Source organism: Bubalus kerabau, chromosome 3, assembly GCF_029407905.1.
Source record: "Bubalus kerabau isolate K-KA32 ecotype Philippines breed swamp buffalo chromosome 3, PCC_UOA_SB_1v2, whole genome shotgun sequence".
Classification (NCBI taxonomy): Eukaryota; Metazoa; Chordata; class Mammalia; order Artiodactyla; family Bovidae; genus Bubalus; species Bubalus kerabau.
In genome coordinates this window covers 119,299,499-119,313,740 of record NC_073626.1, presented here as the reverse complement: position 1 = coordinate 119,313,740, position 14,242 = coordinate 119,299,499, and the positions used below count along the sequence as shown (strand labels likewise).

Sequence of the window (14,242 nt, the reverse complement as noted above, 5' to 3'; positions counted from 1 at the left end):
AAGTACTGCTGGCACTGAGCATGCAGAGGAGGAGGAAGCAGTCACTATAGGCTGAAGTTTTGGGAGAGGCCTCACAGTGAAGAGTGACAGCTGATTCATGAAAGAAGGTAGACCTAGGATGTGTCATGGCCAGGAAAAAAGAACACAGGACTGGGTCTAGGAATAAAACTGGTTTTGCCATTCACTAGCTTGGTTTCTTTGAAGATACAGAAAAATATAAATCTGTCAACATCTACTCTAAATAAGACAAATTTGGTATAAGAATATTAATATTTACAAAGATATAATTTAATGCAAAAAGAAGGATATGATATTAAGATAAGCAATTGTCTACCAGGAGGATAGAATCATCATGTACTTGTATGTATTGCCCCCTCGCCCCCCAAGAAAACAGCCTTGAAATATGTTAATCCCCAAACTGGGAGAATTTAAGACATCTCTCTCAGATAATGATGGACCAAGCATTTAAAACATTAATAAGGATAATGAATAATTGATTTGAACAACAAGAAGGGGAAACTGAAGCACAGAGCTTCAGTGAAATAGCTTGTCCAAGACTATACAGCTAGTGACAGAGCAGAGATTCAAACCCAGGAAATCTTTTGTTGCCAGCCTGTGGCTAAAGTAGAATTTTGAAAATGTATTTACATAAAAGTATTAAAAACAAGTCAACTAAGCATTCAATATTCAACTCAACAAGTTTGAAAATAGATAAATCCCCCAAAGAGGAAGCAAACAAAAACTCTAAACACCCAAAGCTGGTTCTTTGAAAAGCCTATAAAAATAGGTTTCTTTAAATATTGACAGAGAAACTCACAGAGAACGAAAATATGAGAGAAAAAGATGTGAGTAAAGAAAGGGACATAACTAGAGAAATATCAGAGACTTTTAAAATTATGGATGAATAGTATAAAGAATTTTTTACCAATAAACTGAAAAGTTAAAGTGTATTTTTTTCTAGAAAACAAAAGTTAGCAAAGTTGCAAAAAAAAAAAAAAAAAAAAAAAGATGAACCAATACCCAATAAAGAAATGGAAAGTACTCAGGACTCTTGCAACACTCCTTTTTTCACTTACAAAAGGAGAAGGTACAGAAAATTTTATGCTGCATATTAAAAAACCTTTAAAACAGAAAAAGGAGGGGGAGGAAAGCCATGAACTTTGTTTTATGAAGGTTTAACTACCTTTTCACCAAAATGGGACAAGAGCAATACAAGAAAAGGAAAGATGAAATTTTTCAAGGTAAAATTAACAAAGAGATCTTTTAGTCTGAGATCCAGTGAAATGTGTTTGCTATGTGGAAGTAGAAGGCAGCAGGAATCTTAACTCAATGAAACTGCTGGGTTTTCCTCACTGACTAGCTTCCCAGATTGTGAAGAATGAGGCATCAGTGTTCTGCATCATCATCCAATGCAAAGGTAATTTTTTAAATTGGATCCTTCTATGACCCGAAGAAATGAGTTTTTATTTCCCAGTGCCATTACTATTGATACTTTGCTGTTCTTCTTGACCTTAGGTAGAGTGGAACATGACTGAGCACCATTATAACCTCACTGGGATACCACACAGACAGTACTCTACAGGTAATCTAGTATTAGATTAGAAATTATTAGAAACTGCAAGAGTTTTGTGGGACCCAATGACTCCAAGCTCCTTCTACAGCAAAGCTTCAACTAGATCAGCCATTGCACAACAGGACTGCTTTTGATTTCAGCTGCTTTTGTTCCTCCTCTTTGGTCACATGCCTTATTTTTTCTATTTTTATAGTCAACAGTTGGCTAAGTAGCAAGTTCACAAAAGGTACTTGCAGGGTGTCATTTGTCAAAAGCTCTTTTAGTTTTAATTAGTTAGTTAATTTAGTCTTCTTTATGCTGTGGATAAAAAGGCTCTTTGTATCAGAGAGATGGTACTTAATATGTTTTAGCTTTTCCTGCTTTTCAACAATAATCCAACTGATAAGAGTTTTAAGAGCCATTTCATTTTATAGCATATGTATATAATTATATAATTTTCTATTTACCTATGGAAGACAGCATTGAATATTCATTAGGAATAAAGGCTTTGGAGTCAGAAAAGATGGGATTTAAGTCTTGGCTCTAATAGAAAATGGTGTGGAAATAAACACACCCAGTTGTTAATAGAGGTTACCTCTGGAGGCCAGCAGGCACTCCACTTTTACTTTACCCCCTCTGGATTTAATGAGCATATGAACTTTTTTAACTTGAAAAGAAGAGAAGGGAAGGAAAGGAATAGGAAGAGAGCTAATTTTGTGACCAGAGGCAAACAGTTCTGCCTCTCTGAACTGCAGGTCACTCATGCATTATATAGAGAATACTGAAGGATTATTATGAGGAATACAGGAGATAAATGCATATAAAAAATTTTGCACTTCACTTGGCACGAATGCAGCATCCAATAACTGTTCACTGTTACCTCTAGCAAAATACTTAACTCAATATTTGCCATATAGTAAGTGCTCAAAAAATGGTAAGTAGTCAAACAAACAAACAAAATATGATAAGTATTCCTTCTTTTTTTCCCCAGTTTTATTGAGATATAACTGTATAAGTTTAAGGCATACAGCATAATGATTTGACTTACATTCATCATGAAATTATGACTACAGTAAGTTTAGTGAACACGCATCATCTCATATAGATAGAAAATTAAAGAAATAGAAAAAAAATTTCTTTGTGATGAGAACTCTTAGGATTTACTCTCTTATAAGTTTGTATATATAACATACCACAGAGTTAGTTGTACATTATATCACATTGTTAATTGTACATTATAAGTACTTACTTATCTTATAACTGAAAGTTTGTACCTTTTGACTAACTTTCATCCAATTCCTCCTTTCTCTTCCCTCCTCTGATAATCACAATCTGATCTCTTTTTCTATGAGTTTGTTATTGAAATAAATTGTAGCTACAACACTGTTAGTACATGACACAGTGATTCAGTATCTCTATACATTTCAAAATTGTCACTACACTAAGTCTAGTTACCATCTGTCACAATACAAGATATTACATAGTTATTGACTATTTCTGCATACTATACATTTCATACCCATGATTCATTTATTTTGTAACTGGAAGTTTGTTCCTCTTAATTTTCCTCACTTATTTCTCTCCTCATATCCTCACCCCCGACAAATGATAGGTATTCTTACTAAGTACATTTTTAAATTTTATTTTTCTTGTTCTTGTCTATATCTGAAAAGTTTTCCTTGTATTTTGCTTTGAGTTATTTGCAATTGGTTCTTTGTTTTTAAAAAATAAAGGCCCAAATTGAAGGACAGTTTTTGAACTGGCCTAAACTCTTCAAAAAAAAAAGTGTTAATGTCATAAAAATAAAGATTGAGAAGCTATTAATGCTAATTTTCTGATACTTATCATTGAATATAATTAGTTACTAAATAAATGTAGAAACCCTGTGATCCATTGCTAATATAATATAAACTGATGTGACTGTCCTGAAGTATATTTTGGCCAAATCTTTAAAAAACAGAAATGAATATATCCCTTGACTCAGAAATTCCACTTCTAAAAAATTATCCTATAAAGATGCTTCCATTTGTGTGAAATGAAATGACACAAATAAAACAATATATTCTTTGTGTGAACAAAGTTTAGAAACTTGCTGGACCATCAGTAATGCGATACTTAAATAAATTATAATACACTCAAACAATAGAGTAAAATGGACTTACTATAGTGCTTTGAGTGTACTTTTCTGGAAAGAATTCCGAGAGAAGGGAAGTTAAGAGAATAAGGCAAAGTACAAAACATTGGGTAGAATATGCCCCCATTTGTGTGTGGGGAAAATGTATATGTGTATGCATATGCATATATGCCGGAGGAGGCAATGGCACCCCACTCCAGTACTCTTTGCCTGAAAAGTCCCATGGACAGAGGAGCCTGGTAGGCTGCAGTCCATGGGGTCACTCAGGTCGGACACGACTGAGTGACTTCACTTTCACTTTTCACTTTCATGCATTGGAGAAGGAAATGGCAACCCACTCCAGTGTTCTTGCCTGGAGAATCCCAGGGATGGGGGAGCCTGGTGGGCTGCCGTCTATGGGGTCGCACAGAGTTGGACACGACTGAAGCAACTTAGCAGCATGCATATATGCATTGGTTTTTATATGCATCTATTTATATTTTATATTAAAATATATTAATATATATATATTTGTGGGTCTTCCCGGGTGGCACTAGTGATAAGGAATCTGCCTGCTGATGCAGGGGATGCAAGAGATGCAGATTCGATCCTTGGGTTGGGAAGATCCCTTGCAGTAGGAAATGGCAACCTGCTCCAGTATTCTTGCCTGGAAAATTCCATGGACAGAGGAGCCTGGTGGGCTGCAGTCCATGGGGTTGCAAAGAGTCAGACATGACTGAGAAGCTGAGTACACGTGCATACCTATAGTTGTATACTTATATATGTCTATATACATACTTTTTAATACATTGATACATATATGTATTTGTAAAAACATAGTATACCTCTAATGATGCTTTTAAAAAAAATTGAGGATACTGTTAGCTCCAGAAAGGAAACTGAGTTACTGGGAGATAGAAAGTGGGTGTGACTTACTTATCTTGGTATGTACCATTTTGTATTTTGTGCAATGTACAGGTATTATGTATTAAAAAAACTCTAAAGAATAGAGACAATGCAGAATGTTGGAGAGTCGATATGAAATCAGTTGAAAGAAGTGAACATTTGTTAATAACATGAGTACAAGCAGATGGAAAGAGAACTGTACTGAACAATTCTCCAAATATAGAGACCATCTACTGGAGAAAGTCAGACAAACATGGCATGTCCAAAAATCTGTTTCCATTTTAAAGCTTATCTTTTCATGGAGTAAGGATGTTCACATGATTCATTTCTTCATTTTAAAAAAAAAACTAAGGTAAAGGGGTTAATTTTATTGTATATGAATTAAACTTCAATTAAAAATATAATGAATTTTTAAGAGGTTAATAATGATGACTCATTCATACCATGGAATACTGCTCAGCAATAGATAGAAAGGAAGTACTGATACACGCACAAGTTGGATGAATCATCCAGGCATTGTGCTTATTGAAAAAAGCTTGTCTCAAGAGGTTACATGCTGTAAGATTCCATTTATATGGCTTTCTCAGAGACAAACTGTAAAAAAGAAGAAAGATAAGTGGTTTTCAGGGACTGGGAGTGAGTGACTATAGAGGGATGATAAGAGAGAGTCTTTTTTGGAGGGTGGATGATGGGATGGTTCTATATCCTGGCCATGGAGGTAGTTGCAGGAATCTATACATGTGTTAAAATTCATAGAACTTTACCTCAAAGGCAAAAAATCAAAATAGCTATACAGTAATATATAAACTAAAAATGTTTTAGGTTAAAACACACACATACACTTAAATGTGGGGGTTCTTGCAAGAGCTATCTCCAAGCTAGAGTTCATAACTTTAGCATTTAAATTTTGCTTCTATACCAAGAGTCAGCAGGGTTTGGCTGGTGATTTGATATTGCGACCATATTGTCTTATTCAACATGACAACCCTAACCCTCTCCATGATTCTCTTAGAAAGAGTCAGGGAGTATTTAATAATTCCAGAGTCTCATCATTATAGGAACACAGTGGCTACACATTGTAATTTCCCTCCCATGTGAATGGGCCAGCCAAGTTGACATTGGTGGATGGTCATGACACACCCTGTAACACAGTTTTATGGTTCGTTGTTACAACACACCTTAGGTGCCAGTATGAAGATGACTCAACGGAAGTAAGGATTCCAGGGCAGTGTCAGATCTGAAAAAGCAATCCCAGCACCAGTTCCTTGTCTCACAGTGGCTTGGCAACTTCACCTCTCTCAAAGTAGAGAGGAAAATCAAGTCAAACAGGCCTTCCTGAAACATGGCGTAAAACACCACATGTCACCTTTGTTCCTGGAGGAGACACTAAACAAGTACTTGTTGAGGTAAACTATTACATATTCTCCCCATTTCTCACCTAAGCAGTCGGAAGTTAACTATCTTCTTGAAGACATGAAAGAGCAAAACAGCTACCTGGCATTTTTATATTTCCCCTGCTGGTAATTCTCTCATAGCCTACTTATTTTACACGTTTCTTCTAGACTTCAACTCAAATAGCTCTAGGAAAAGCCACTTGTTATAGAGCAAAATGGGCTGATGGTTCGAATTATCCATCCACAGAAGAAGAAATGATCCTGAAGAGAAAGCTGCATAAAGTATTTCCTGGTTGAAAAGGCTCTGGAATCAGCATCTAGAATTTGAATCTCAACTCTGAAGTGCATCAGCTGTGTGACCTTAGGTAAGTAACTAAACTTCTCTGGCCTCAGTTTTCTCTCTGTTCATTACAGGTGCTAAAGGAGCCTACTGAACTGGGGGTAAGATTAAATCACATAATGGCCATAATGCATCTAGTAGGAGGCTTGTGTGTGTGGTCGGTTGCTCAGTTGTATCTGACTCTGTAACCCCAGGGACTGTAACCCACCAGGCTCCTCTGTCCATAGAATTCTCCTGGCAGAAATACTGGAGTGGGTTGCCATTTCTTCTCTAGGAGATCCTCCTGACCCAGGGATCAAACCTGCATTTCCTACGTCTCCTGCATTGGCAGGCAGATTCTTTACCAGTGCACCACCTGAGAAGCCCAGTAAATGGCTTAGAGAGGCTTAATGCATATTCAGGACCTGTGAACCGTTTTCACACGCTAAGTCATTAATTTGACCAGGAAGGGGTGGGACTTTCCAGGAAGGTGTTTAAATTCCTTTTGCTGCCCAGTTCGTCTAATGTGTTTAGGGTGACCTACAATACTCCCAGGGGCTGCTGCCTGCTTCCCTGTTGGCATGGTGTCCTGTTCCCTCATGTCCTTTTCTGATCTGCCAATCAATCTGGGAATCTAATCATCCCTGAGTTGTTAGTGACTTTGACTTCTCCACTTAGAGAATGATGGCGTAAGTAGTGTACCTTAGGCTGGGAGCAGCTGGGGCCAATCAGCAGTCTTCAGGTAGCACCTCTTACCACACAAGTCAGCCCCACAGCCTGGGCTATGACCCCTTTGTGAACTGGCCACCACCTTGCGCTCCCTTCTCTTGGTCCAGGGTCCTTCTACACATTGATGATACTCATCTTTCTGCTTCCCTTCCTTTTCTCTCCTTCCCTCCCAGACCAGAGTGGAATCAGTTCAGTCGTTCAGTCATGTCCGACCTTTGCGACCCCATGAACTGCAGCACGCCAGGCCTCCCTGTCCATCACCAACTGCCGGAGTCCACCCAAACCCAATCCAACCATCTCATCCTCTGTCATCCCCTTCTCCTCCTGCCCTCAATCTTTCCCAGCATCAGGGTCTTTTCCAATGAGTCAGCTCTTCTCATCAGGTGGCCAAAGTATTGGAGTTTCAGCCTCAGTATCAGTCCTTCCAGTGAACACCCAGGACTGATCTCCTTTAGGATGGGCTGGTTGGATCTCCTTGCAGTCCAAGGGACTCTCCAACACCACAGTTCAAAAGCATCAATTCTTTGGCCCTCAGCTTTCTTTATAGTCCAGCTCTCACATCCATACATGACCACTGGAAAAACCATAGCCTTGACTAGACAGACCTGTGTTGGCAAAGTAATGTCTCTGCTTTTTAATATGCTATCTAGGTTGGTCATAACTTTCCTTCCAAGGAGTAAGTGTCTTTTAATTTCATGGCTGTGGTCACCATCTGCAGTGATTTTGGAGCCCAGAAAAATTAAGTCTGACACTGTTTCCACTGTTTACCCATCTATTTGCCATGAAGTGACAGGGCCGGATACCATGATCTTAGTTTTCTGAATGTTCAGCTTTAAGCCAACTTTTTCACTCTCCTCTTTCACTTTCATCAAGAGGCTTTTCAGTTCCTCTTCACTTTCTGCCACAAGGGTGGTGTCATCTGCATATCTGAGGTTATTGATATTTCTTCCAGCAATCTTGATTCCAGCTTGTGCTTCTTCCAGCCCAGTGTTTCTCATGATATACTCTGCATATAAGTTAAATAAGCAGGGTGACAATATACAGAACTTGACTAACTCCTTTTCTTATTTGGAACCAGTCTGTTGTTCCATGTCCAGTTCTAACTGTTGCTTACTGACCTGCATACAGGTTTCTCAAGAGGCAGGTCAGGTGGTCTGGTATTCCCATCTCTTTCAGAATTTTCCACAGTTTATTGTGATCCACACAGTCAAAAGCTTTGGCATAGTCAATAAAGCAGAAATAGATGTTTTTCTGGAACTCTCTTGCTTTTTCCATGATCCAGCGGATGTTGGCAATTTGATCTCTGCTTCCTCTGCCTTTTCTAAAACTTGAACTTCAGCTTGAACATCTGGAAGTTCACAGTTCATGTATTGCTGAAGCCTGGCTTGGAGAATTTTAAGCATTACTAGTATGTGAAATGAGTTCAATTGTGCAGTAGTTTGAACATTCTTTGGCACTGCCTTTCTTTGGGATTGGGATGAAAACTGACCTTTTCCAGTCCTGTGGCCACTGCTGAGTTTTCCAAATTTGCTGGCATATTGAGTGCAGCACTTTCACAGCATCATCTTTCAGGATTTGAAATAGCTCAGCTGGAATTCCATCACCTCCACTAGCTTTGTTCGTAGTGATGCTTCCTAATAATAGAATGGAATAGGGCTCATTAAAGCCTTATAGGGATAGTGCCAATGAAGAACTTTCCAGATCTGGACTTGGTCCAGAGAAGACTCATTAATAAAGATCAACTGGGAACTTCCCTGGCAGTTCAGTGGCTAAGGTTTCACCTTCCAAAAAAAAAAAAAAAGATTTCACCTTCCAATGCAAGGAGTGTGGGGCTCAATGCCTAGTCGGGAAGCTAAGATCCCACATGCCTTGCAACCAAAAAACCAAAATTTAAAACAGAAGCAATATTGAACAAATTCAATAAGAACTTTAAAAAGGGTCCACATCAAAAAAAAAAACAAAACAAACAAACAAGAATCTTAAAAAGATTGACTGTACACTCTGGGAGCCTATAGGTAACTGCTGCTTCCATTGATGTTTACTATTTATTGCTTCCTCATAATCTTTGGGAGAAGACAATGGCAACCCACTCCAATACTCTTGCCTGGAAAATCCCATGAACGGAGAAGCCTGGTAGGCTGCAGTCCATGGGGTCACGAAGAGTCTGACACAACTGAGTGACTTCACTTTCACTTTTCACTTTTATGCATTGGAGAAGGAAATTGCAACCCACTGCAATACTCTTGCCTGGAGAATCCCAGGGACGGCGGAGCCTGGTGGGCTGCTGTCCATGGGGTCACACAGAGTCGGACACGACTGAAGCCACTTAGCAGCAGCAGCAGCAGCGTAATCTTTGAGTGGCTATCTTGCCAATTTAGGAATGCTGAGGAAAAATTACTTTGCCAACAAAGGTCCGTCTAGTTAAGGCTATGGTTTTTCCAATAGTCATGTATGGATGTGAGAGTTGGACTGTGAAGAAAGCTGAGTGCCGAAGAATTGATGCTTTTGAACTGTAGTGTTGGAGAAGATTCTTGAGAGTCCCTTGGACTGCAAGGAGATCCAACCAGTTCATTCTAAATGAGATCAGTCCTGGGTGTTCTTAGGAAGGAATGATGCTGAAGCTGAAACTTCAGTATTTTGGCCACCTCATGCGAAGAGTTGACTTATTGGAAAAGACTCTGATGCTGGGAGGGATTGGGGGCAGAAGAAGGGAACAACAGAGGATGAGATGGCTGAATGACATCACCTACTCGATGGACATGAGTTTGAGTGAACTCCAAGGAGTTGATGATGGACAGGGAGGCCTGGCATGCTGCAATTCATGGGGTCGCAAAGAGCCCAACATGACTGAGTGACTGAACTGAACTGAAGGAAAAATTCCTATAAATGTTATTTTCTACCACATGATATATTTACTATTTGGCTTGAAATTTTGGTTTTTATGTTTCTTATAAAAATATAAATAAAATCACTACTGTTTTCAGGCCAAACATAGATTATTGTACAACAGTCTACTGTGTATAAGAGTATCACACAAGTTGGAAGGGTTAGTCCTAGAAGAATTTGACACAACACTATAATAACACAGTATTAATAATGGAACTAGGAATGAAAAAGGAATCCATTAAGTCTTCGGAATCTGTGAATATGCGATGGTACACAGCAAGGGGGAATGAAGGATGCAGATGGAATGAAGATTGCCAAGGGGCTGACTTCAAAGAACTGATATTTTCCTGAGTATCTGGTTCAGCTGCATGAAATCACAAATCCAGGGAGGCAGGAAGAAAGGAAGTTAGGCAGAAATTTGAAGGAGCTTTACAGGAAACCCTGCTCCTCTTCTCAGCAGATTTCTCCAGCTATTGTTCTATTAGTTTCTTTCCCTTCATTGCTTAACTTATTGAAAGAATAGTCTATGTTCTCTGCCCAGACTTTCCTCACTTCTCATTCATGACTTAATCTATGATGCTTTTGCCTTTACGTTGTATTGAAATTGTGTTTCCCAAGGTCACCAATTACCTCCTTGTAGCTAAATCCAGTGACTATTTTTTGCCTTCTTCTCTTAGAGATCTCTGATAACTCCTCTGTCCTAAGATAATTTTACTTCCTTTGATTTGTGTGGTTTTACACTTCCCCACTTCTCCTTCAGCCTCTCTGGATGTTCCTCCTGGAGGTCAGTGCTTCCCTTGCCTTTCCCCTAAATAATACTTATGATTGGCCTTCCACTTCTACAGACTATTAAAAATCATCTACATTCACTATCTCCATGAGAAAGCATATGTTGATGACTCCTAAATATTAAATATCTTCCAGCCCAAAGTTTCCACCTGAGTTTCCAATCTGCATATCCATGTGCCTTCTGAAACCTCCACTTGGTTGTTTCAAAAACAGCTTCATTTTAGACTCTGATACTCCAGTATGGGTGCAAATGGTTTATTTTGGGGGGAGGTGATCTCTGGAGGCCTTCTAAGGGAATGAGACAGGAAAAGAAAGAGAATCAGCAGAGGATGTGTCAACGAACAGCTATTGTGGTTGATACCTGAGGTAGTCTCATGGGACCCTGTAAACACTGGATGGAAGATGCCTCAGAAACGGTGTATAGAAAGACAAGAAAAATTCCCTTGCAGTCCAGTGGTTAGGACTCCGCAATTTCATTGCCCAGGGCCCAAGTTCCATCTCTGATGGGGGAACCGAGATCACAAAAGCTGTGAGGTGGAGGCAAAAGGAGAAAGATAGCTAAGATTGTGATTCATCAGTTCCTGTACCTCACTGTGGTTGGTCACTCTTGGGACATCAACTCCCTGAAACTTTGTAGCTGACTACATGTGCCCTGAAGCAGAACTCACTTTAGTGAGCAAGGAATGACCTCAGGCAGAGAGATGCAGATGCTTTCTTCACATACAGGAACTTGTTGTTCAGTCACTAAGTCATGTCTAACTCTTTGTGACCCTGTGGATGTGAGGCTTTCCTTTCCTACACTATCTCCCAGAATTTGCTCAAATTCATGTCCTTGAATAGTAGGCTTCAGGGACACGACTAGGTCATTGCCAGTGTCCACTACACACCTCAAGTCAACCTGTCCCAAACTGAATTCCAGATCTTAGACTCAAATTTTGCTTTTCCTTCTGGGTCCCCCATTTCAATAGATGACCTGACTATCAACCTAGTGTCCAAGCCAGAGACTTGAGCAATCTCAGTAGCAGGCTAAAGTCCCCCCTCTCCTTTCCTACACCATCCACATATCATGTCCTGTCAATTCTACCTTCTAGAATTTTCTCGAATCTGCCCTCTTGTACATTCCACAGCCAATACATGATCTCAGAGGACCATTGTCTCTTTCTTGGATGGCTACATAGATCCTGCTTTGGAGTTTTAATCTCCTATCTCCAGACTTTGTCTTTCTCAATCTGTTTTCAACATAGCAACCAGAGTGGCCTCCAGAAACAAATTCAATCATGCCACTTTCCTGCTAAAAATTATTCAATGACTATTTCCATAAAGATAGAAGTCACACTTCGTAACATGGTTTGCTAGACTTTCCATGATATTGCATTTGCTTACCCCTATAACCTCAAGCCACATCCCTTTCCTGTTCATTTATTCCCTAAAAAACACAGAAACAAAAACATTTCTCTCCTTCACCCCTGCGTGTAACTTTATATTCTCAGTGCTTTCAAATATGCCATATGTTCTCCAGCCCCTGGGACTTTGCTCATTCCGTCATCCACTGATTAAGTCCTGTTGTTCCTGAGATCACAATTCCAGGTTGATTCTTTTAGGAAGTCTTCCCTGATTTCCTCCAGTGTAAGATTAGTTAGGATTTCCTGGGTAGCTCAGCTGGTAAAGAATCCACCTGCAATGCAGGAGACCCCGATTCGATTCCTGTGTTGGGAATTTCCCCTGGAGAAGGGATAGGCTACCCAGTCCAGTATTCTTGGGCTTCTGTGGTGGTAAAGAATGGTAAAGAATCTGTCTACAATGCCGGAGACCTGGGTTCGATCCCTGAGTTGGGAAGATTCCCCTGGAGGATGGCATGGCAGCCCATTCTAGTATTCTTGCCTGGAGAATCCCCAGGGACAGAAGAACCTGGTAGGCTATAGTCCACCAGGGGTCGCAGAGTCAGACAAGACTGAGCGACTAAGCACACACGCACAGAAGCTTAGTACCCTATGCGTCCTCAGTTTGGTATTTCTCACACTGAATTGTAGGCTGTTTACTGGCTAGATTCAGCTCCCTCCTCCAATAAGAAAAGCTCTATTAAATAGGTCTTTTAGGTGGATCTAATAGGTAGATTAGGTGTCATCAGCACATTGCATGGTGTGGCACATAGTAGAAAATAATACATATTTGTTGAAAAACATCTCTCCATGCTATGGCAAAGCAATAAATTTGTAAACTTGGCTGGCTGTTGACTCTTTTCCAAATGCCTGAAATCTGAGAACCAATGCAGTTTTTGTATCTGAATATCACATAGCAAAGAGAGGCCTCTCTATGAAGTCAGTGGGCCCGAAGAGAGTCTGCTATCAATAGACCTACCTCCCACCTGCTGCTGGAGGAATTTATCACAACTCTGAAGAGTATCCAAGAAGATATGTTTCCCAGAAAATTCAAACCACTGATCTTTCCAGAGCCCCTCCTTTTAGGAACCCAGTACAAAATCAGTCTATTCATCTTTCTGGTAATGATTTTTTTTCCCTCCTCAAAGCACTCAATTCACTTTCCATCACTGGCATGTAATCCAGAAATAATAGAGGTCAGTCTAGTACAACTCATTTCCAAAAAGGGAAAGTGCCAACACCCCGAAAGAAAAGCTCTGAATTAAGTGTTCCCGAAAATAAATCAGGGGATATGAAAAGACCTATTCAGCAGATCATAGCTCTTTTTATTGTTTATTATAAACATATCTCCCCAATAGAAAGAGTTAGATTTGAAAACAGCATTCTGGGACAGTCTTTATAATTATATAGTGGGTTTCAAATCTGAACATTTCTTCTTATTCTGTTTTCTAATAAAATTCTACTCAGGGATGCTAATATTTAAGCCATTTTTAAAACCCCTAAACTCCCACTGTGTGGTGTGTATAGTTAAAAACAACGACCAGAGACCCTGTGAACAAGTAATATAAGTGACAAATAAACCTTTGTTATTTTAGCCACAGGTTGGAAGGCTTTTATGTGTGTGTGATTTCTTTAATTAATTTTTTATTGGCTGCTCTGGGTCTCTGTTGGCACCTACGGGCTTAGTTGCCCCATGGCATTGTGGGATCTTAGTTCCCCAAGCAGGGATCAAACCCGCGTTCCCTGCAAGTTAGATTCTTAACCGCAGGGCCACCAGGGAAGTTCCTTGAGGGGGTTTTTGTTCCTATAGAAGAAGTGATTATTTCCTTTCAGCCCTCTGAATTCAAACCTCATTGAGAAGTGGACACAAGAATCAGACAGCTGAAAAACAAAATAATCAAAGGGACAGTTTGGAGAATGGATATTAACCAAAATTCGGTTCCCTGATGACTTTCCCTACAGATTGACTAAACTTCAAGTCTCCTCATTCCAGCCAGATCCTGACATAGAAAGCTTATGCCATGGAGAAATAGAATGAGAGATGCTTGAGGAGAGGTGGGGCAGAGAAGCAACAATGAGGTATAGGGGCTAAGCTGAGCATACCGAATGCCTGCTCCCTATCACCAGGCCGGGAAGGCACCCCTCCAAGGGAAGAATTTCCATCCTTTCCCTTCC

General features: G+C 39.8%; 1 long non-coding RNA gene across 1 annotated transcript in view; it reads left to right on the top strand.

The window, feature by feature from the left end:
- Positions 1–968: 968 nt before the first annotated feature.
- Positions 969–14,242, top strand: part of LOC129646525 (uncharacterized) — a 35,947-nt gene continuing 22,673 nt past the window's right edge. The window contains exons 1-4 of the long non-coding RNA XR_008712001.1: positions 969–1,417; positions 1,516–1,582; positions 5,755–5,977; positions 6,213–6,330. This is a non-coding gene — a long non-coding RNA (uncharacterized LOC129646525). The remainder of the gene's footprint in view (positions 1,418–1,515; positions 1,583–5,754; positions 5,978–6,212; positions 6,331–14,242) is intronic.